A 21,374-nucleotide genomic window follows, 5' to 3' on the forward strand; every position below is an offset into this window, starting at 1 on the left:
TGTGCATGTGTGTATGTATGTGTCTCTGTATGAGTTTGTGCATATGTGTGTATGTGTATTTGTGTGTGCGTGTATGAGTGTGTGTATGCGTGTGTATGCATGTGTGTGCATGTGTGTCTGTCTGTATGAGTGTGTGTGTATTTGTCTCTGTATGAATATGTGTGTGTGCGTGTGTATGTATGAGTGTGTGTGTATGTATATGTGTGTGTGTCTATGTATACATGAGTATGAGTGTGTGTGTATGTATGTGTCTGTATGAGTGTGTGTGTGTACGTGTGCTTGTGTATGTGTGCATGTGGGTGTATGTGTGTGTGTATGAGTGTGTGTGCGTGTGTATGAGTGTGTGTGCGTGTGTGTGTATGAATGTGTGTGTGTATGAGTGTGTGCGTGTGTATGTGTATGAGTGTGTGTGTATGTATGTGCATGTGTGTCTATGTGTGCATGTGTGTGCATGAGTGTGTGTGTGTATGTATGTGTCCCTGTATGAGTGTGTGTGTATGAGTGTGTGTGTTTGTGTACGTGTGCACGTGTGTCTATGTGTGCGTGTGTGTATGTATGTGTCTCTGTATGAGTGTTTTCTGTGTGTGTGCATACATGCACGTGTGTTTGTGTGTGCATGTGTGTATGAGTGTGTGTGTGTGTATGAATGTGTGTTTGTGTGCATGTGTGTATGTATGTGTCTCTGTATGAGTGTGTACATATGTGTGCGTGTATTCGTGTGTGTGTGTATGAGTGTGTGTATGCGTGTGTATGCATGTGTGTCTGTCTGTATGAGTGTGTGTGTATGTGTCTCTGTATGAGTGTGTGTGTGTGCGTGTGTATGTATGAGTGTGTGTGTGTATATGTGTGTGAGTCTATGTATACATGAGTATGAGAGTGTGTGTGTATGTGTGCTTGTGTATGTGTGCGTGTGGGTGTATGTGTGTGTTTGAGTGTATCTGTGTGTGCGTATGAGTGTGTGTGTATGAATGTGTGTGTGTATGAGTGCGTGTGTGTGTATGTGTATGAGTGTGTGTGTATGTGTGCGTGTGTGTATGTGTATATGAGTTTGTGTGTGCATGTGTGCTAGTGTGTATGAGTGTGTGTGCATGTGTGTGCATGTGTGCGTGTGTGTGCGTGTGTGTGTATGATTGTGTGTTTGTATGAGTGTTTGTGTGCGCGTGTGTGTGCGTGTGTGTGTGTATGAGTGTGTGTGTGTATGAGTGTGTGTACGTGTGTGTATGTATGAGTGTGTGTGTATATATGAGTGTGTGTGCGCATGTGTGTGTGTGTGTACAGGTGAGTGTGTGTTTGTGTGTGTGTGTATGTGTGTGCGTGTGTATGAGTGTGTGTGTGTGTGCGCATGTGTGTGTATGTGTGCTTGTGTGTGTATGTATGTGTGTGTGCGTGTGTGTGTGAGTGTATGTGTGTGTATGAGTGTGTGTTGCGCGTGTGTGTGTGTATGAGTGTGTGCGCGTGTGTGAGTTGTGTGTAAGAGTGTGTGCGTGCGTGTGTGTGTGTGTATGAGTGTGTGTGTATATATGACTGTGTGTACATGTGTGTGTGTACGAGTGTGTGCGTGCATGTGTGTGTATGAGTGTGTGTGTGTGTGCATGTGTGTGTGTGCGTGTGTCTGTGTGTGTGCATGTGTGTGTGTGCGTGTGTGTGTGTGTGCGTGTGTGTGTATGTGTGCGTGTGTGTATGTGTGTTTGTATGCGTGTGTGTGTGCGTCTGTCTCTGTGTGAGTGTGTGTCTGTGTGTGAGTGAGTGTGTGTATGTATGTGTGTGTGTCTATGTGTGCATGTGTGTGCATGAGTGTGTGTGCGTATATATGTGTCTCTGTATGAGTGTGTGTATGTAAGTGTCTCTGTATGAATGTGTGTGTGTCTATGTGAGTGTGTGTATGTATGTGCATGTGTGTCTATGTGTGCGCGTGTGTGTATGTATGAGTGTATTCTGTGTGTGTGCACACATGCACGTGTGTTTGTGTGTGCATGTGTGTATGAGTGTGTGCGTGTGTATGAATGTGTTTGCGTGTATGTGCGTATGTATGTGTCACGGTATGAGTTTGTGCATATGTGTGTATGTGTATTTGTGTGTGTGTGTATGAGTGTGTGTATACGTGTGTATGCATGTGTGTGCATGTGTGTCTGTCTGTATGAGTGTGTGTGTATTTGTCTCTGTATGAGTGTGTGTGTGCGTGTGTATGTATGAGTGTGTGTGTATGTATATGTGTGTGTGTCTATGTATACATGAGTATGAGTGTGTGTGTGTATGTATGTGTCTGTATGAGTGTGTGTGTGTATGTGTGCTTGTGTATGTGTGCATGTGGGTGTATGTGTGTGTGTATGAGTGTGTGTGTGTGCGTATGTGGTGTAAAATTCCAAGCAGTGGAATGTGGTGAAACGGTTAAAAATTATGTCCCAATACATGTGTGAATCTAACCGGAATGGAGGTGTTGCTTAGTCCCGTGTGAATCTTCTTATCTGTATGTAACCAGAATGGAATGTGTTTTTTAGCCTTGCTCTGCTGTTCACATGAATGTTTATATCTGGAAAAGAGTATATCAGCTGGAAAAGTCTCCAGTTCGGTGAGTCTGCTCCGGGGTTACGTTTAACCGCCGAGCGTGGGTTGTTGGCAACCGCTCTACGAGAACTGACGGCTCCCAGTTTTGGTAACATGTAGAGTGAGTATAAGCCAGACCCGTTCTGGCGACGCTGCGGGGAATAAAATGCCCATATTCTAGCAGACTCGCCTCTTGGTCGTTTGTTCTGTGTCAGACTACTCTCCTACGAACCTGACCTTGAGAATTTTTTAAAACATTTGGCGTAGTCGGCAGGATCAATCGCAATTGAGGAGAGATTTTGATACAGAACAATGTTTTGGAAAAAGACTAAGAAACCAGAAGAACAAACTGTGGAGGTCCCGACCGTCCCGGGATGGCATGGATGTGGGCATGTACGTGGCAGTTTGTTTGAGAAAGGATCCCACTCCTGCCGAAGAACCCCTTGCCTGGGGTACAGCGGAGGATGTGGGCATGTCCAAAAAGCTGAAGCGGAGTTAACAGAATTGAATGGGATTGAACTGAACTGAACTGAGTGGAACTGAAGTGAATCAAATTGAACGGAACAAAATGGAACTGAGCTAAATTGAATTGAAATGGACGGAGCTGAATTGAATTACACTGAATTGACTGAACTGAAATTAACTGAAACGAATTGAACTGAATTAAGCATAATGTAACACATGTATTGGGCCAAGCAGTGGAATGTGGTGTAAAATTCCAAGCAGTGGAATGTGGTGAAACGGTTAAAAATTATGTCCCAATACATGTGTGAATCTAACCGGAATGGAGGTGTTGCTTAGTCCCGTGTGAATCTTCTTATCTGTATGTAACCAGAATGGAATGTGTTTTTTAGCCTTGCTCTGCTGTTCACATGAATGTTTATATCTGAAAAGAGTATATCAGCTGGAAAAGTCTCCAGTTCGGTGAGTCTGCTCCGGGGTTACGTTTAACCGCCGAGCGTGGGTTGTTGGCAACCGCTCTACGAGAACTGACGGCTCCCAGTTTTGGTAACATGTAGAGTGAGTATAAGCCAGACCCGTTCTGGCGACGCTGCGGGGAATAAAATGCCCATATTCTAGCAGACTCGCCTCTTGGTCGTTTGTTCTGTGTCAGACTACTCTCCTACGAACCTGACCTTGAGAATTTATTAAAACAGCGTATGAGTGTGTGTGCGTGTGTGTGTATGAATGTGTGTGTGTATGAGTGTGTGTGTATGTGTATGTGTGTGTATGTATGTGCGTGTGTGTCTATGTGTGCATGTGTGTGCATGAGTGTGTGTGTGTATGTATGTGTCTCTGTATGAGTGTGTGTGTATGAGTGTGTGTGTTTGTGTACGTGTGCACGTGTGTCTATGTGTGCGTGTGTGTATGTATGTGTCTCTGTATGAGTGTTTTCTGTGTGTGTGCACACATGCACGCGTGTTTGTGTGTGCATGTGTGTATGAGTGTGTGCATGTGTATGAATGTGTGTTTGTGTGTATGTGTGCATGTGTGTATGTATGTGTCTCTGTATGAGTGTGTACATATGTGTGTGTGTGTATTTGTGTGTGTGTGTATGAGTGTGTGTATACGTGTGTATGCATGTGTATCTGTTTGTATGAGTGTGTGTGTATGTGTCTCTGTATGAGTGTGTGTGTGTGCGTGTGTATGTATGAGTGTGTGTGTGTATATGTGTGTGAGTCTATGTATACATGAGTATGAGAGTGTGCGTGTGTATGTGTCTGTATGAGTGTGTGTGTATGTGTGCTTGTGTATGTGTGCGTGTGGGTGTATGTGTGTGTTTGAGTGTATCTGTGTGCGCGTATGAGTGTGTGTGTATGAATGTGTGTGAGTATGAGTGCGTGCGTGTGTATGTGTATGAGTGTGTGTGTATGTGTGCATGTGTGTATGTGTATATGAGTGTGTGTATGTGTGCATGTGTGCGTGTGTGTATGAGTGTGTGTGCGTGTGTGTGCATGTGTGCGTGTGTGTATGAGTGTGTGTGCGTGTGTGTGTATGAATGTGTGTTTGTATGAGTGTTTGTGTGCACGTGTGTGTGCATGTGTGTGTGTATGAGTGTGTGTGTGCATGAGTGTGTGTGTACGTGTGTGTGTGTATGAGTGAGTGTGTATATATGAGTGTGTGTGCGCATGTGTGTGTGTGTGTGCAGGTGAGTGTGTGTGTTTGTGTGTGTGTGTGTATGAGCGTGTGTGTGTGTATGTGTGTGCGTGTGTGTGCAGGTGTGTGTGTGTGCGCATGTGTGTGTTTGTGTGCTTGTGTGTGTATGTATGTGTGTGTATATGTATGTGTGTGTGTGCGTGCGTGTGTGAGTGTATGTGTGTGTATGAGTGTGTGTTTGCGCGCGTGTGTGTGAGTGTATGAGTGTGTGCGCGTGTGTGAGTTGTGTGTAAGAGTGTGTGTGTGTGTGCGCGTGTGTGTATGAGTGTGTGTGTATATATGACTTTGTGTGTACATGTGTGTGTGTACGAGTGTGTGCGTGCGTGTGTGTGTATGAGTGTGTGTGTGCATGTGTGTGTGTGTGTGCATGTGTGCATGTGTGTGTGTGCGCGTGTGTGTGTGTGCGCACACACTCAGATGTTGATGCCTGGTGGACTGGCAGACGGAAAGGAATTTGTTAAGTGTTTACAAGAAAGGTTTCTTCAAGTTCTGCATGTCCATCCACCACATCTGCTGTTCCCAATGTGGTGTCCTCTATATCAGGGAGACAGGATGCCAATTTGCAGAGCATTTTGGGGAACATCTCTGCAACACACACACCAAACAACCCCTCACCCTCTGGCCGACCACTTCAACTCCCTTTCCCACTCCCCGAAGGACATGAAGTCCTGGGCTGCCTCCTCCACCACCAAACCAAAGCCAAATGACAACTGGAGGAAGAACGTCTCATCTTCTGCCTCGGGACCCTACAACCACACAGCATCAACATCAAGTTCACCAGTTTCCAAACCTCTCCTCCTCCCACCTCATCTGAGATCCAACCTTCCAACTCAGCACAGCCCTCTTGACCTGTCCTACCAGTCCATCTTGCTTCCCACCTACCTGCTCCGCCCTCCCACCAATCTATTACAATCACCCCTCACCTGCATTTACCTATCACCCTCCCACATATCTTGCCCCCACGCCCACCCCAGCTCCCTTCCCCCTCCACAATCCTGATGAAGGACTTATGCCCAAAACATCGACTTGACCTAGTCTTGGGAAATAAGGCTGGGGCCAGGTGACTGAGGTGTCAGTGGGGGAGTACTTTGGGATCAGCGACCATAATTCCATTAGATTTAAAATAGTGACAGAAAAAAATAAACCTGATTTATAAGTTCAAAATCTTAATTGGAGCAGGGTCAATTTTGATGGTATTAGGCAACAACTTTCAAAAACAGATTGGGGGAGATTATTTGCATAAATAAGCAGATGGCTGAAAAGTGGGAGGCCTTCAAAAATGAGATAATGAGAGTCCAGAGACAGTGTGCTCCCATTAGTGTGAAGGGCAAGGCTTGTTGGTGTAAAGAATGCTGGATGACTAGAGAAGTTGAGTCTCTGGTCAAGAAAAAGAAGGAGGTATATGACAGGTGTAGGTAGCTGGCATCGAATTAATCCCTTGAGGAGTATAAGGGCAGTAGGATTTTATTCAAGAGAGAAATCAGGAGGGCAAAAAGGGGGCATCAGATAGCTTTGGCAAATCATGTTAAAGAAAATCATGGGATTCTACAAATACATTAAGGGCAAAACAGTAACTAGGGAGAGAATAGGGTCCCTTAAAGAACAGCAAGGCTATGTGTGGAGCTATGGGAGATGGGTGAGATACTAAGTGAGTATCTTGCATCAATATTTACTATGTAGAAGGATATGGGAGTGAGAGAACTTGGAGAAATAAATAATGATATCTTGAAAAGTTGTCTTATTACAAAAGAGGAGATGCTGGACGTCTTAAGATTCATAAAGGCGGTTAAAACCCAGGACCTGATCAGGTGTACCCCAGAACCTTTTGGGAAGCTAGGGAAGGAATTGCTAGGCCCCCTTGCTGAGATATTGGCATCATCAATAACCATGGGTAAGGTACCGGACATGTGGAAGGTGGATAATGTAGTGCCATAAGGTGGTAAGGAAAAGCCAGGGAACTATAGACCGGTGAGCCTGGCGTCAGTGATGGGTAAGTTATTGGAGGGGATTCGGAGGGAATTCTATGTGTATTTGAAAATGCAAGGACTGATTAGGGATAGTCAACATGGCTTTGTGCGTGGGAAAACGTGCCTCAGTAACTTTCTTTATACTCTTCTAAGGATTGACTCAATCTATCCTGTCCATACCTGACATATATTTCCTTATTTTTCTTAACCAAACCCTCAATTTCTTTAGTCATCCAGCATTCCCCATACCTACCAGCCTTCCCTTTCACCCTGACATGAATACTTGTTATCTCATTTCTGATGGCTTCCCATTTTCCAACCATCCCTTTACCTGCGAACATCTGCCCCCAATCAGCTTTTGAAAGTTCTTGCCTAATATCGTCAAAATTGGCCTTTCTCCAATTTAGAACTTCAGCTTTTAGATCTGGTCTATCCTTTTCCATCACTATTTTAAAACGAATAGAATTATGGTCGCTGACCCCCAAAGTGCTCCCCCACTGACACCTCAGTCACCTGCCCTGCCTTATTTACCAAGAGTAGGTCAAGTTTTGCACCTTCTCTACTGGTACATCCACATACTGAATCAGAAAATTGTCTTGTACACACTTAAGAAATTCTTCTCCATCTAAACCTTTAACACTAATTAAACTCCATCTGCCACTTCTCAGCCAATTGGCCCATCTGGTCAAGATCCTGTTGTAATCTGAGGTAACCCTCTTCGCTATCCACTACACCTACAATTTTGGTGTCATCTACAAACTTACTAACTTTACTTCTTATACTCACATCCAAATCATTTATTGAAATGAAAAAAAGTAGAGGACCCAGCATCAATCCTTGTGGCCTCCAGTCTGAAAAACAACCCTCCACCACCACCCTCTGCCTTCTACCTTTGAGCCAGTTCTGTATCCAAATGGCTAGTTCTCCCTATATTCCATGAGATCTAACCTTGCTCACCAGTCTCCCATGGGGAACTTTGTCGAACGCTTTACTGAAGTCCATATAGATCACATCTACCGCTCTGCCCTCATTAATCCTCTTTGTTATTTCCTCAAAAAACTCAATCAAGTTTGTGAGACATGATTTCCCACGTACAATACCATGATGACTATCCCCAATCAGTCCTTGCACTGTCCTCCTAGATGAAGTGGTCACGGGTTTGGAAGATGCTGTCTAAGGAGCCTTGGTGAATTTCTGTAGTGTATCTTGTAGGTAGTGCACATTGCTTCTACAGGTGGCGAACATGGATATTTCTGGATGTGGTGCCAAACAAGAAGGCTGTTTTGTCCTGGCTTGTGTCAATCCACTGGAGTGTTGTTGGAGCTGCAGTTATACAGCTAAGTGGAGAGCATTCCATCACACTCCTGACATGTGCCTTATAAATGGTGGACAGGCTTTGGAGAGTTAGAAGATGAGTTATTCACTGCAAGATTCCTAGCCCCTCGCTTGCTCTCATAGCCACAGTCAAAGATGAGATCAGCCATGATGATATCAAATCGGGTTACAGGCCCTAGGGGCTGAATTGCTCATAATTCTTATCTGCTTACGTTAGAGATGGTAATGCCATTGAATGTTAAGAGTCATGGTGAGATTCTGTCTTGTTGGAGAGGGTCACTATCTGACACTTGTGCGGCAAGAAACCTAAAAGATGCATTGGATTCTTCCTGATGTCACGATAGGCCTCACTGAACAGCTCAAATAATTCTGCCATGTTTCTTGTGTAGCCCATATCATTCAGGCTCCCATCAGACAGGAATATAGAAACCTAGAAAATAGGTGCAGGACCAGGCCATTCAGCCCTACACCACCTTTCAATATGATCCTGCTGAATCCAATTTCAGTATCCCACTCCTGCTTTCTCCCATACACCTTGATCCCTTTCGTCACAAGAGCCACATCCAGCTCTTCTTGAATAAATCTAACAAACTGATCCCAACAGCTTTGTGTGAGAGAGGTTCCACAGGTTCACAACTCTCTTGAGTGAAGAATATTTTTCCTCATCTCAGACATGGATGACTTACCACTTATTCTTAGACTGATTCTGCCCTACGTATTGAAATATCACTACAATTCAGCGTTTGCTGTATGTTAATAAGCTCTACATTAATAACTTCTTCCCAGGGAGTTAGCAACCTAAAATGTGTCTTAAAAATGGAAACTGGCAGGTTGGACTTGGCTTCCAATGGGTCTATGTTATTGAAAAAGGCTCACTGGATTTGAAATATTTACTCTGTTTTCTCTCCACAGATGCTGAGTTTCTCCAGCAATGTCTGTTTTTATTCCAGGTCTTCAGCATCCACATTTTTATTTATTTGTTTAGGTTTATAGTTTACATGCCCCGTTCCACTGCGCCATACGCTCACAGACACTTAAATTCTCTTCTAGGTTAAAACTCCCCTCATTTTGGCTGGGATTCTTCAGTTCCACCTCTGTGGAATTGATCAGAGAAAGCACATATCCATTCTAACCACGTCTAACAGGTTTATACATTAAAATGGACCTACAATAAACAAGTTACCTTGGTTCTCAATGCCAGGTCCCTTTCAAAATAGCCAGAGCCACATCATAGGCTTAGTGGGCAAAAGGTTTGTATTCCATTATAAATCCATTATCACCCCATTAACAGCAAACAAAGGAAGTTAAAATCAAACCCCAGGACACCAATAACACAGCAAAGTGACAATGCACATGAATACAAAATGCAAATGGCTGCATCCATGATATAGATCTTTAATTTATCCTTTACTTGCATCTTTAAAGAGATTCACACCATAAAATCCTGCTATCTCCATTGAATTGCGTGAAATATGCATCTTGACTATTCCAAACACTACTGTTGACCTTTTGATTGGGGGAGGGGAAGGCTGGAAGCATTCTGTGGAGCCAAGGTGATGAAAATTAATGAAAAAGCAACAAAATACTGTTGCAGGGAACATTTGCAAAACAAGGTGCACGATACAACAAGAAATGAAAATAAAGTGAAGCAGATTGGGAAGTCAAATCCCAGACAAAGGAATTTAACATTTCCCTGAATTAAACTGAATCATCAGTATTTGAACTGCAAGTGTGATTCAACACATAGACAGTTTTGTTTATACAGTTACTGTCTTTGGCTCCATTATTTTCACAGTACAGGAAAAACTGATGTCGCATGACTGGACACTATAGTTTGCCAATCTCTTCATCAACAAAGATACAGAAGTGTTAAAACATCCTCAAAAGATTATATTGATGTTTTTTTTTTCCCTGACATGGAAATGTATGTCTATTTACTTTCCTCTCAGTTTGACTGTTTCCCGTTCCTGTTTCAAATTGGTGTGAATTTTAAACACTAAAAGTGCACTCTCCAAACCTAAGGAAGCAATTTTCAAATAAACAGCACACAGGCCCTAATGTGGAGATGTAGGCATGATCACCTCATGGTAATTTACAAACAGGTTTGGCTCTAATAAGATCAAATGCGAAATAATGAGGTATTTAACACCAAATAAAGAAATCTTGTTTTAAAACTTAACAGGATTTAAGGTCAACTTAATTATCACTTATCTGTTGAAGTAATTATATACAAGCTTCATTGAAATGAGTAGAAATTGCATAATTCAAAAATAGTACATACATTTGGAAAATCATTTCACAAAATTTCTAAATAATTGTCTTCTAAGTTTTGCTCTTCAGTTTAAGTATGTGGTTAGAAATTGAAAATGTCTTTGCATCCTATAGAGGCATCAAACAAAGCTTGAGTTCTGTGCAAGATATGGATATGTGTCTAACATGACTGAACAATAAATTTAGAAAAGCAGTGTCTATGTGATACTATCCTCCTGTTTACTTTGTGAGAGACAATTGCCAACACAGTGTCAATTGATGTATTTTTATTTTATCCTTCCTGTCCGTCTATAGAATTTGACACAGTTGACCACACAATCACCCTCCAGCACTTCCTCAATCATCCGGTAGACTAGGACTGCCCTCACCAGATTTCACTCTTATCTATCTGGGCAAGCCACAGAATCAGATGTGTTAGAGCAGAGTTTAGGGGCCATATGGCCCAGAGGGCAATTAAGTGTCACATGTTGGCCACATCAAGTAAGAATGGCAGTTTCCTTCCCTAAAGGAATTAGATTAGTTTAGATTAAATTAGATTAGACTCCCTACAGTGTGGAAACAGGCCCTTCGGCCCAACCAGTCCACACCGACCCTCAGAAGAATAACCCACCCAGACTAATGCACCTAACACTATGGACAATTTAGCATGGCCAATTCACCTGACCTGCACATCTGTGGACTGTGGGAGGAAACCAGAGCACCCGGAGGAAACCCACGAATTAGTGAACCAGCTGGGTTTTTCCTGACAGTCAACAATGGTTCTTGCATACCATTAGATTCCTAGCTTCCGTTTGTTTTTACTGAATTCAAATTCCACCATCTACCATTGCAGGATTAGAACCCCTGATCCCCAGTGAATTACCTGGGTCTCTGGAATAACAGTCCAGCGATAATAGCACCAGGCCATCCCCTGCCTGCTAATTGTTGAACAGTTAGTCCTGAAATTCCTCAAACATCTATCCTTAGTCCTCTCCTACTTTTCGTGCTCTTCAGTGACATCAACTGAAATTGCAACTCATGTTTCCAAATATACACCAATTACACAGAGGTCTCCATCACCTTTCTGCTTGTCCAACATCCAATTCTGAAATATTAGGAAACCGAATGCAATGGCTTTGATCCAATTCCTAGTTGCAGACTCCTTCCTTCTTCCTGGGCACCCTCTGGGGCTGAACCAGACCATTTGTAAACATGAGAGCCTCTTTGACACTGAGATCAGTTTTCAATCAGATATCTGCTCCATGAATATGACCACCTATTTCTACCTTCACAGTATTTTACGTCTCCACCCTCGCTTGGTTTACTCTCTATAACATTGAGCTTATTGCAACCTCTGCAGACTGTACTGGTGCAAAGAATCATTTATACATCATCCCTTTAAATGACCCTTACAGAATGAATTTGGGAAGTGTCAAATCAGTTCCAAAAGTTGTAGACCCACAACACAACAACAAGGTTCACTCATTCCTATCTACTTTGTCAACATTTATTCTTGGATAACAAGCTACATTTTGAGAAGATTGAAAACAATAACTGCCTCACAACTTTACAATGGCTCCTGATCCTGCAGACCCTCATTTTTAAAAAAATGCCATTTGTATTTTTACATTTCCCAAATACTTTTCCTTCCTTTAACAGCCTGAGATATCTGTGCTTCTCCAAACTTGACCTTTAGTATATTCCCAATTTTAAATATTATATACACCATTAGCAGTTACACCTCCATCTGCCTGCACCTCAAGTTCAGTAATTTCTTCCCCAAAGTTCTCTGTCATCCATTCCTAGTTTAGAACCTCTTTTCATGTGCTTTTCCAGTGTGTGCTCCCTGATTATCCGAGTGTCTCATGCATATTTGAAGCAGGTAACATAAGAACTTAATAGATAGTTGCAGGAATAGACCATTCATCCCCTCAAACCTGCCTCACCATTCTATAAACACATCGCTGATCTGTCCCAGATCTCAGCTCAATGCCTCCACTATTTCTGCAGCCACTTCCTTTAAAACCCTTGCATCAGGTCCTTGTAATTTGTCTGCCTTTAGTCCCATCTATTTATCAAATGTTTTCGTCCTCATGATAGAGACTGTTATAATACATTTCCTCCCATCAGCACCTTGCTTAGCTGTTATCTTTAGGATGTTTAGTGTTCTCAATGCGAAGACTGATGCAAAATATTGCTTTAAATTATCTGCTGCTCCCCTAATTCCCCAGTCACAACTTGTATAGGTTCCATACTTAAATTAGTTATTCTACTTATATATGCTCGTAGAAGCTTTTGCTGTTTGTTTTTAAATTTTGTACCAATTTACTTTCAATAATAATTTTGTCCCTTTTTGTTTAGCATTTTAGACTGATTGCTGATTCTGAAAGGATTCCTAAGCTTCTGGTTATGATGTGGAGGTGCCGGTGTTGAACTGGGGTGAACAAGTCAGAAGTTCAAAGTCTGTGAGAAGATTTGTAGCTCGGGTGCTCGTTGTTGTGGTTCTGTTCGCCGAGCTGGGAATTTGTGTTGCAGACGTTTCGTCCCCTGTCTAGGTGACATCCTCAGTGCTTGGGAGCCTCCTGTGAAGCGCTTCTGTGATGTTTCCTCCGGCATTTATATTGGTTTGTCAGAAGTCAGAAGTCACATGACACCAGGTTCTAGACCAACAGGTTTAATGTAAAACACAGGCTTTCAGAGGTGAAGGAACAGTGCTTTGAAAGCTTGTGAATTCAAGTAAACCTGTTGGACTATAACATGGTGATTTCTGACTTAATCTCTGGCTGACTACTAGATTTTTCACTTTACATGCCTTAGTCTGTAATTGAATATTCTCCTTGGCCATCTTTGTTCACTGCAGGTGGATTGGTCTTCTCACTGTGTTATTTCTATACAATTTTCCTGAACATTATGAAATACCTGCTCAAGGATTTCTTAATTTTAATCACAAAACATTGGAAAACCCTCCAGTATGACTACAGCACAGAGTCATAGAGATGTACAGCATGGAAACAGATCCTTTGGTCCAACTCGCCCATGCCGACCAGATATCCCAACCCAATCTAGTCCCACCTGCCAGCACCCAGCCCATATCCCTCTAAACCCTTCTTATTCGTATACTCATCAAAATGCCTTTTAAATGCTGCAATTGTACCAGCCTCCACCATTTCCTCTGGCAGCTCATTCCATACAAACACCACCCTCTGTGTGAAAAAGTTACTCCTTAGGTCCCTTTTATATCGTTCCCCTCTGACCCTAAATATGTGCCCTCTAGTTTTGGACTCCCCCAGCCCAGGGAAAAGACTTTATTTATCCTATCCAGGCCCCTCATGCTTTTATAAACCACTATAAGGTCACCTCTCAGCTTCTGATGCCCCAGTCTCTTCAGCCTCTCCCTATAGGTCAAATCCTCCAACCCTGGCAACATCCTTGTAAATCTTTTCTGAACCCTTTCATGTTTCACAAAATCCGAGACTAGAATTGTACATACTGTTTCAAAAGTGGCCTAGCCAATGTCCTGTACAGCCACAACATGACCTTCCAACCCCTGTACACAATACTCTGACCACAACTAATATTAGTATGAAATAAAATAATTTTGATCAAGCAAAATGTATAATCGCATTAGTAGAAAAAAAAATATATTTCCAGGTAGACAGAATATCAGAGATGGAGCAACGAGAACATAGAATTGGAGAAACAAATTTTTGAGGTAGAAAATATATTCCAAATAAGTCAAACAAATAAATACACCTCCAAATATGATTAAAGACTGCTGCCTCACAGCGCTTGAGACCCGGGTTCAGTTCCCGCCTCAGGTGACTGACTGTGTGGAGTTTGCACGTTCTCCCCGTGTCTGCGTGGGTTTCCTCCAGGTGCTCCGGTTTCCTCCCACAGTCCAAAGATGTGCAGGTCAGGTGAATTGGCCATGCTAAATTGCCCGTAGTGTTAGGTAAGGGTTAAATGTAGGGGTATGAGTGGGTTGCGCTTCGCGGGGCGGTGTGGACTTGTTGGGCCGAAGGGCTTGTTTCTACACTGTAAGTAATCTAATCTAATCTAATCTATAATGTCAAGTTGCCATTGTCCCAGAGAAACATAAGGTTGCTCTTTAATTAGAGAGAGACAACTAGCATTGGTTTAAACAGTGTCACCATTCCTCAGGTGAGGGGTAAGGTTGAAAATGTGGGACATTGCAATATTACTGATGATGTTATAACATGCCAAATAATGAAAGAAACACTTTTGAAGACTTGTTTCAACTCTTCGACAATTCTTCAACCTCAGAACAAATACAAAAAACAAGACTTGATAGAGGAGTTCATCATTCATTGAAATTCATAGTTGATTTCATTAATGATCACTACAGAGTAGGGAGAAATACCTATATAGTATCTTCAAGTTGGACACCAGAAGAGACAAAATTATTGCTGGAATTGTTGATGAGTCTTTGTCAGATTTCGCTCAACAAAGCCATTGAAATGACAAATGATCAGAAGGTCAGAAACAGCATCGATCAATCCTAAGAGAAAAAGATCAACCTGGGCACAAGATATCAGCAGAGTCCATTCGATATTAAGGTGCAACACAATGAGCAACACACACAAGAAACAATGCAGTGATTCAGACAAGCACCAGAAACTAAAATTCCTTCTCCATACTTTGGAGCAACAAAGCAGTGATGAGATGGGATGAAGACAATGCCCAGAAATTAAAGGTGAATGCTTTATCTGTCACACAATAGATCACTTTAGAAAGTATACCATAGTGACACACAGAGTGGAGTTTAATGCACTTGTTGAGCAACGTGGGAACTGAGGAGAAGATTGGAAAAATACCACAAAAATGAAAAAATCAGATTCTCGACATCAAGATTTTCTCCTTCAAATAGCAGGTTCTGAACCTTCCCAATGAGTGAGAACTGCCTTATTTCGATGTCTCATTATTAGCTTAATTCACCTCCAAAGTAGCTGGTGCCAATTCCCAAAATGAAGGTTACTCGTTTGTTCCTCTGGGCCTTCAGATACCTCCTCCTTTGCCATCAATTACTCGGATGATGCATGAACACCATCTTCTTCCACTCTGTGTCCATGCAAGTAAGAATCACTAAACCACCAGCCTCACTACATCATGATGGCTATTTTGTAGGAGTTCGTGCAAACTAACTTCAGCCCATCAGGACTTAACTTTGGAACTTAGGCACACATGATTTGCAAACTTCTGTCAGGTTGCTGTGTGCAGGGACACACACACACAGAGCTCATGAATCTACAGAGAGTGTATTTTACGGCTCTTTGCTTGATTTGTTAGCACTCACTCACTTTACGCTGACTTGGAGACTGTCAACCTCTGTGGTTTGTATTGATTTTCAGTGCTTAGGCTCTTCAATGGTAACATGCAAGCTGTCAGTCACTGCTTCTTGAATTGCTCTATTAGCACAGAGGTACAGGCAATTTGTCATGGTTTGGAGCTCTGATCAGTCAAATGGTTAGATACACTGCTATACAGCACCTGCAGCCAATGGGAAAAGCACAGGATGTCTCAAAGTCAAAGGGGACCAGTCATTTCTGAGGTTAACAGAGATTACAGTCAGTCAAAGGGCTTGCCCGATTATAATGCTGGGGCTTTGCAACAGTCAGGTACCTTTTCCAAACAGAACCATTGGATTGGGCATCAGTCAGTCCTTTAGGTCAAGTGCAGACAGCCAGAGGATTACAGATAGGTTAGTCAGAGTGCTGCACATACAGCAATCTAAGGGCTAGACCATAACCAGTCAAGCTGTTTTGCCACATCATTCCAGGGAGTGGGCATGTTCAGTCCTGGGGAATTGGGCAGTAATGGTCAGTGGGCAGGGACAATCCTTGCGGAATGTGGGAAGCTCAAGCCTGGAGTTTGGGGTTCACAGGACTGGATCACTCAGGGAATAATTATAGTGAAAAAGGGTACTTTGAGATAGAAAATTGGAATTTCATTAAGTATAGGAGGAGATGTAAAGATTAGGGTAGGGGTTTCTTACAAATGACATTGTCAAGATGGGGAGAGTGTATGGTCAGTTAAGTGCATGGCAATTCACAACACCATGGACGCAGTAAATAAATTGAGGGCATTATTAATCACATAAAAGGGATGAATGGAAGTAGGGAAGGGTGACAGGTCATTGAGGACATGAACAGCAACACAAAGGAAATAAAAACATTCGTCATAACATTTAAAAAGGATCTGGATGAGTACTTCAAATGCCAGGGCAGAGTAGGATTTGGACCAAATCTTGCTGTTTGTTGATTGGCCTACACATGGTTGGCCAAAGGGACTGTTTCTATGTCTCTATAGCTCTCCCTGACACTCTCCTACATCTCAGGTGAAACTTGCAAATCTCGCTTGAGGATGTGAAGTTGCAAACCTGGCATCTTAGATTTAGAATCAACTGAGCAATGACAAATTGGCTGCCACCACAGCAAAGTGGACAGAGTAAATTACAGTTTTTCTCTTTGCAGTTAGAGACACCATTAAACCTTGTCACGGTAGACACTGCAAGACGTGTCAGAGCATAGACATGGATACCACCATTGCACTTGGGGACACCTCCTACTGTGTTCATGGCAGGTACTCATGTGGCTCAGCCAATGTTATCTATCTCATACGCTACAGGCAAGGATGCCCCGAGGCAACATACATTGGCAAGATAGAGCAGAGGCTACGGCAACGGCTGAATGGGCACTGCACAACAATCAACAGACAGGAGTGTTCCCTCCCAGTAGGAGAACACTTCAGCGGTCCAGGACATTTGACCTCAGACCTTCGGGTGACCATCCTCCAGGGTGGACTTCGGGACAGGCAACAGCGCAAAGTGGCCGAGCAGAGGGTGATAGCCAAGTTCGGTACCCACAGGGAGGGCCTCAACCGGGACCTTGGGTTCATGTCACATTACAGGTGATCCCACTACACCACACACACATATACACACACACACACACACATGCTCACGGACACACAGACACACACACACGCGCGGACACGCGGACACACAGACAGACACAGACATGCACACGGACACACAGACGCACACACATGCGCGGACACACGGACACACAGACACAGACTCCTACACACACACACAGACACTCCTACAGACACACACTCTTACAGACACACATACACTTCTACAGACCCATAGACTCATGCAGGCTCTCTCATACACAAGCTCTCTCTCATACGCTTACACATACATTCCCACACTGACACACACCCACACACCCTCTCATAGACGTATACCCCTTTACACTCACACACATATACACACTCTCTCACAGACACTCATAACACCCACCCCCTCTCCCCCCCTCACTCCGCCCCCTCCCCCCTCCCCACACACACACACATAAGTTTGTGAGTGAATTTGTACTTGCAGAATTACATTGTATTTTGGTCAAAAACTGCATGATTCTGTAAATCTGTTTTTTAGATTAGAATCAGTCTGAACATTGTGGCATAGACAGCCTCACACAGGGCACCTCACACCTTCAATGCCTTTTCTGGGCCAACATGACACCAATTGTTAAAGTTCACTTAACTGTAAAAAGTTCTGCGATTTACAGATGAAAGAACTGAAACCAACATGTTAATTCTAAAAGATAGAGACTTAACAAACATTCCAGGTCTTTTCAAGTTTATATAATTTCAGCAACATCACACTGTAAACATTTGCTAGAAATTCTGTGTCTTACGATCTTATTATCCACAACCACCTGATGAAGGAGCAGCGCTCCGAAAGCTAGTGCTTCCAAATAAATCTGGTGCTGTGTGATTTTTAACTTCGAATTTGATGTTCTACTTGGGCCAATTGAATTAATCATGAATCCGCTGATTCTCGTAATTCCACCCATCCGACATCAAATTGTAACCCATTGGTAGCTATTCTTTGTCCAAGAATAGGCATTAAAATATATAGTCTCAAATAATCACGACCATTACGTTGCTTGCAATAATTTTTTCCTTGTCATGTTCAATAAACAAATCTATTCAGACACTAGCATTACTGTGTGCAGATCTGGTCATCCTGTTATAAGAAGGATAATATTTGGCTGGAGAGGATTCAGAAGAGATTTACCAAAATGTTGCTGGAAAATGGAGAGGTTGGGACTTTTTCACTGTAGCATACGAGGTTGAGGAGTGACCTTATTGAGGTTTATAAAATCATGAGGGATATAGATAAGGTGAATGGCAGGTATTTTTTTCCCGAGGGTGGGAGAGTTCAAACCTAGAGGGCATAGCCTTAACGAGAGAGGAGAAAATTTTAAAAAGATACGAGGGGCTTTTTTTTACGAAGAGAGTGGTTCGTGTGTAGAATGAACTTCCAGAGGAAGTGGTGGATGCGGGTAGTGTTACAATGTTTAAAAGACATTTGGATAAGTATATGAACAAGAAATGTTTCAAAGGATATGGGCCAGGAGCTGGCAGGTCAGACTAATTTGGTTTGGGATTATGGCCAGCGTGAACTGGTTGGACCGAAGGGTCTGTTTCTGTGCTGAGTGACTCTATGACTATGAGTCTACGAGATGTCCCACCTGGGTTTGACATTTTTTTGAAATTTGTATTTCATACCTGACATGGAAAGCCATCACTTCAGGTCTGCCACATTCACAACTGAAGTGTAATACGCAAGGACATGATGTGTTTTTCAAGACTGCCATTTATTTGGAAGGGGGAGCTATGATGATGCATTAATGTCAGAATATTATTCCCCCAAAGTAACTAAGGTTATATACTCCAGAATGAAGAAACAACACCTTCACCTGAGCCACAGTGGAACAGACCAAAGCCTGCTTTAAGGTGAGGGTTTAATGTCTGGTTTTCAATGCAGCCCAAAAAGAGTGTGCCACATCATTGTAGCATTCTGCACCCTCACAGCTGGAGCCAATAAAACGGGATGGCCCTGATATAGAAGGACTGAGGATTGACAGCAACCTTCTGGGAATGTCAATAAGGATGACAGTCAGGAGGGAAACAATTGAACAAGAGAGATATTCAAGAGATCATGTCAGAGCTATGCATCACTGTGTCCAAAGGAAAGAGAGAAGCTAATTGATACCCACTTTTATGGATGAATGAGTTGGGTTTCAATTTATTTTCATTGTGTCATTTTTCTGTTTGCTCTGTAAGCAGCCTCTTGTCAATTCAAAAGACATATGAACCAGGCTATTGTTTCAGTCCTCGAACTTTAATGTTGCTAAATATATGAATAAAAAGGGACCCCTTTTTGAATAAATTTGTAATTTTTTTTTCAAGCCCATCGCATCAATCTATCCAATAACTAGTAGCCAACTGGCAATAAACAATATCTTACAGAGGTTTATAAAATCATGATCAGCATAGATAGCAATGAAGTCTTTTCCTTAGGGTAGGGCAGTTCAAAACTAGGGAGCATATTTTTAAGGTGAGAGGGAAAAGATTTAAAAGGGACCTGAGGGGTAACTTTCTCACACAGAAGGTAGTTTGATGCAGGTACAATCACAACATTTCAAAGACATTTACACAGGTACTTGAATAGGAAAGGGTTAGAGGGGCATGAGCCAAATGAGACTAGTTTTTTGGAAACTTGGTCAGCATTATCCGAGCTGGACAGGAAGCAGTTCTCCTACTCCACACTGGACCCTGTAGTTTGCTACACTTAAAGATAAACAATCTTCATTCTGAGTAGCATTATACAACATAATGAATAGGCATGTCCATATGAGAAATCAGTGCCTTGCTGTTTACTGCACACCATTGACTTCACCTTTCAAGCCAAAGTGAAACACTGTTATGGAAACTCCGAGAGGAATTCCTTCAGCAGCATTTGTTGAAAGTTGGAGAGTCATGGAAACATACAGCACCGAAGCCGACCCTTCTGTCCAACTCGTTTGTGCTGGCCATGTTTCCCAAACTAAACTAGCCCCATTTGGCTACAGTTGGCCCATATCTCCCTAAACCTTTCCTATTCACATACCTGTCCAAATGTCTTTTATATGTTGCAGCTGTATCTGTGTTGAACCACACTCTGTGAAAAAGTTATCCCTCAGGTCCCTTTTAATTCTTTCTCCTCTCATCTTTAAAATATGCCCTCTAGTTTTGAACTCCCTTCCCTATGGAGAATAGACAATAGACAATAGGTGCAGGAATAGGCCATTCTGTCCTTCGAGCCAGCACCATCATTCATTATGATCATGGCTGATCATCCTCAATCAGTATCCTGTTCCTGCCTTATCCCCATAACCCTTGATTCCACTATCCTTAAGAGCTCTATCCAACTCTTATCGAGAGACTTGGCCTCCTCAGCCTTCTGGGGCAGAGCATTCCACACACCCACCACTCTCTGGGTGGAGAAGTTTCTCCTCAACTATGTTCTAAGTGGCCTACCCCTTATTTTTAAACTGTGTCCTCTGGTTCGGGACTCACCCATCGCGGAAACATGCTTCTTGCCTCCAGAGTATCCAATCCTTTAATAATCTTATACGTCTCAATCAGATCCCCTCTCAGCCTTCTAAGCTCAAGGATATACAAGTCCAGTTGCTCCAGTCTTTCAGCGTAAGTTAGACCAGCCATTCCAGGAATTGACCTCGTGAAGCTACGCTGCACTCCCTCAATAGCCAGAATGTCTTTCCTCAAATTTGGAGACCAAAACTGCACACAGTACTCCAGGTGCGGTCTCACCAGGGCCTTGTACAGCTGCAGAAGAACCTCTTTGCTTCTATACTCAATTCCTCTTGTTATGAAGGCCAGCATGCTATTGGCTTTCTCACTACCTGCTGTACCTGCATGCTTACCTTCATTGACTGATGTACAAGAACACCTAGATCTCGTTGTACTGCCCCTTTACCTAACGTGACTCCATTCAGGTAGTAATCTGCCTTCCTGTTCCTGCCACCAAAGTGGATAACCACACATTTATCCACATTAAACTGCATCTGCCATGCATCTGTCCACTCATCTAACCTGTCCAGGTAACCCTGTAATCTCCGAACATCCTCCTCACATTTCACCCTGCCACCCAGCTTTGTGTCATCAGCTAATATTACTTTTAATACCATCATCTATATCATTAATATATATTGTAAAAAGCTGCAGTCCCAGCACTGATCCTTGCGG

Source organism: Chiloscyllium plagiosum, unplaced genomic scaffold (genome assembly GCF_037043375.1).
Source record: "Chiloscyllium plagiosum isolate Xiang-an unplaced genomic scaffold, Cpla_swu_hap1 HiC_scaffold_1, whole genome shotgun sequence".
NCBI classification, from domain to species: domain Eukaryota; kingdom Metazoa; phylum Chordata; class Chondrichthyes; order Orectolobiformes; family Hemiscylliidae; genus Chiloscyllium; species Chiloscyllium plagiosum.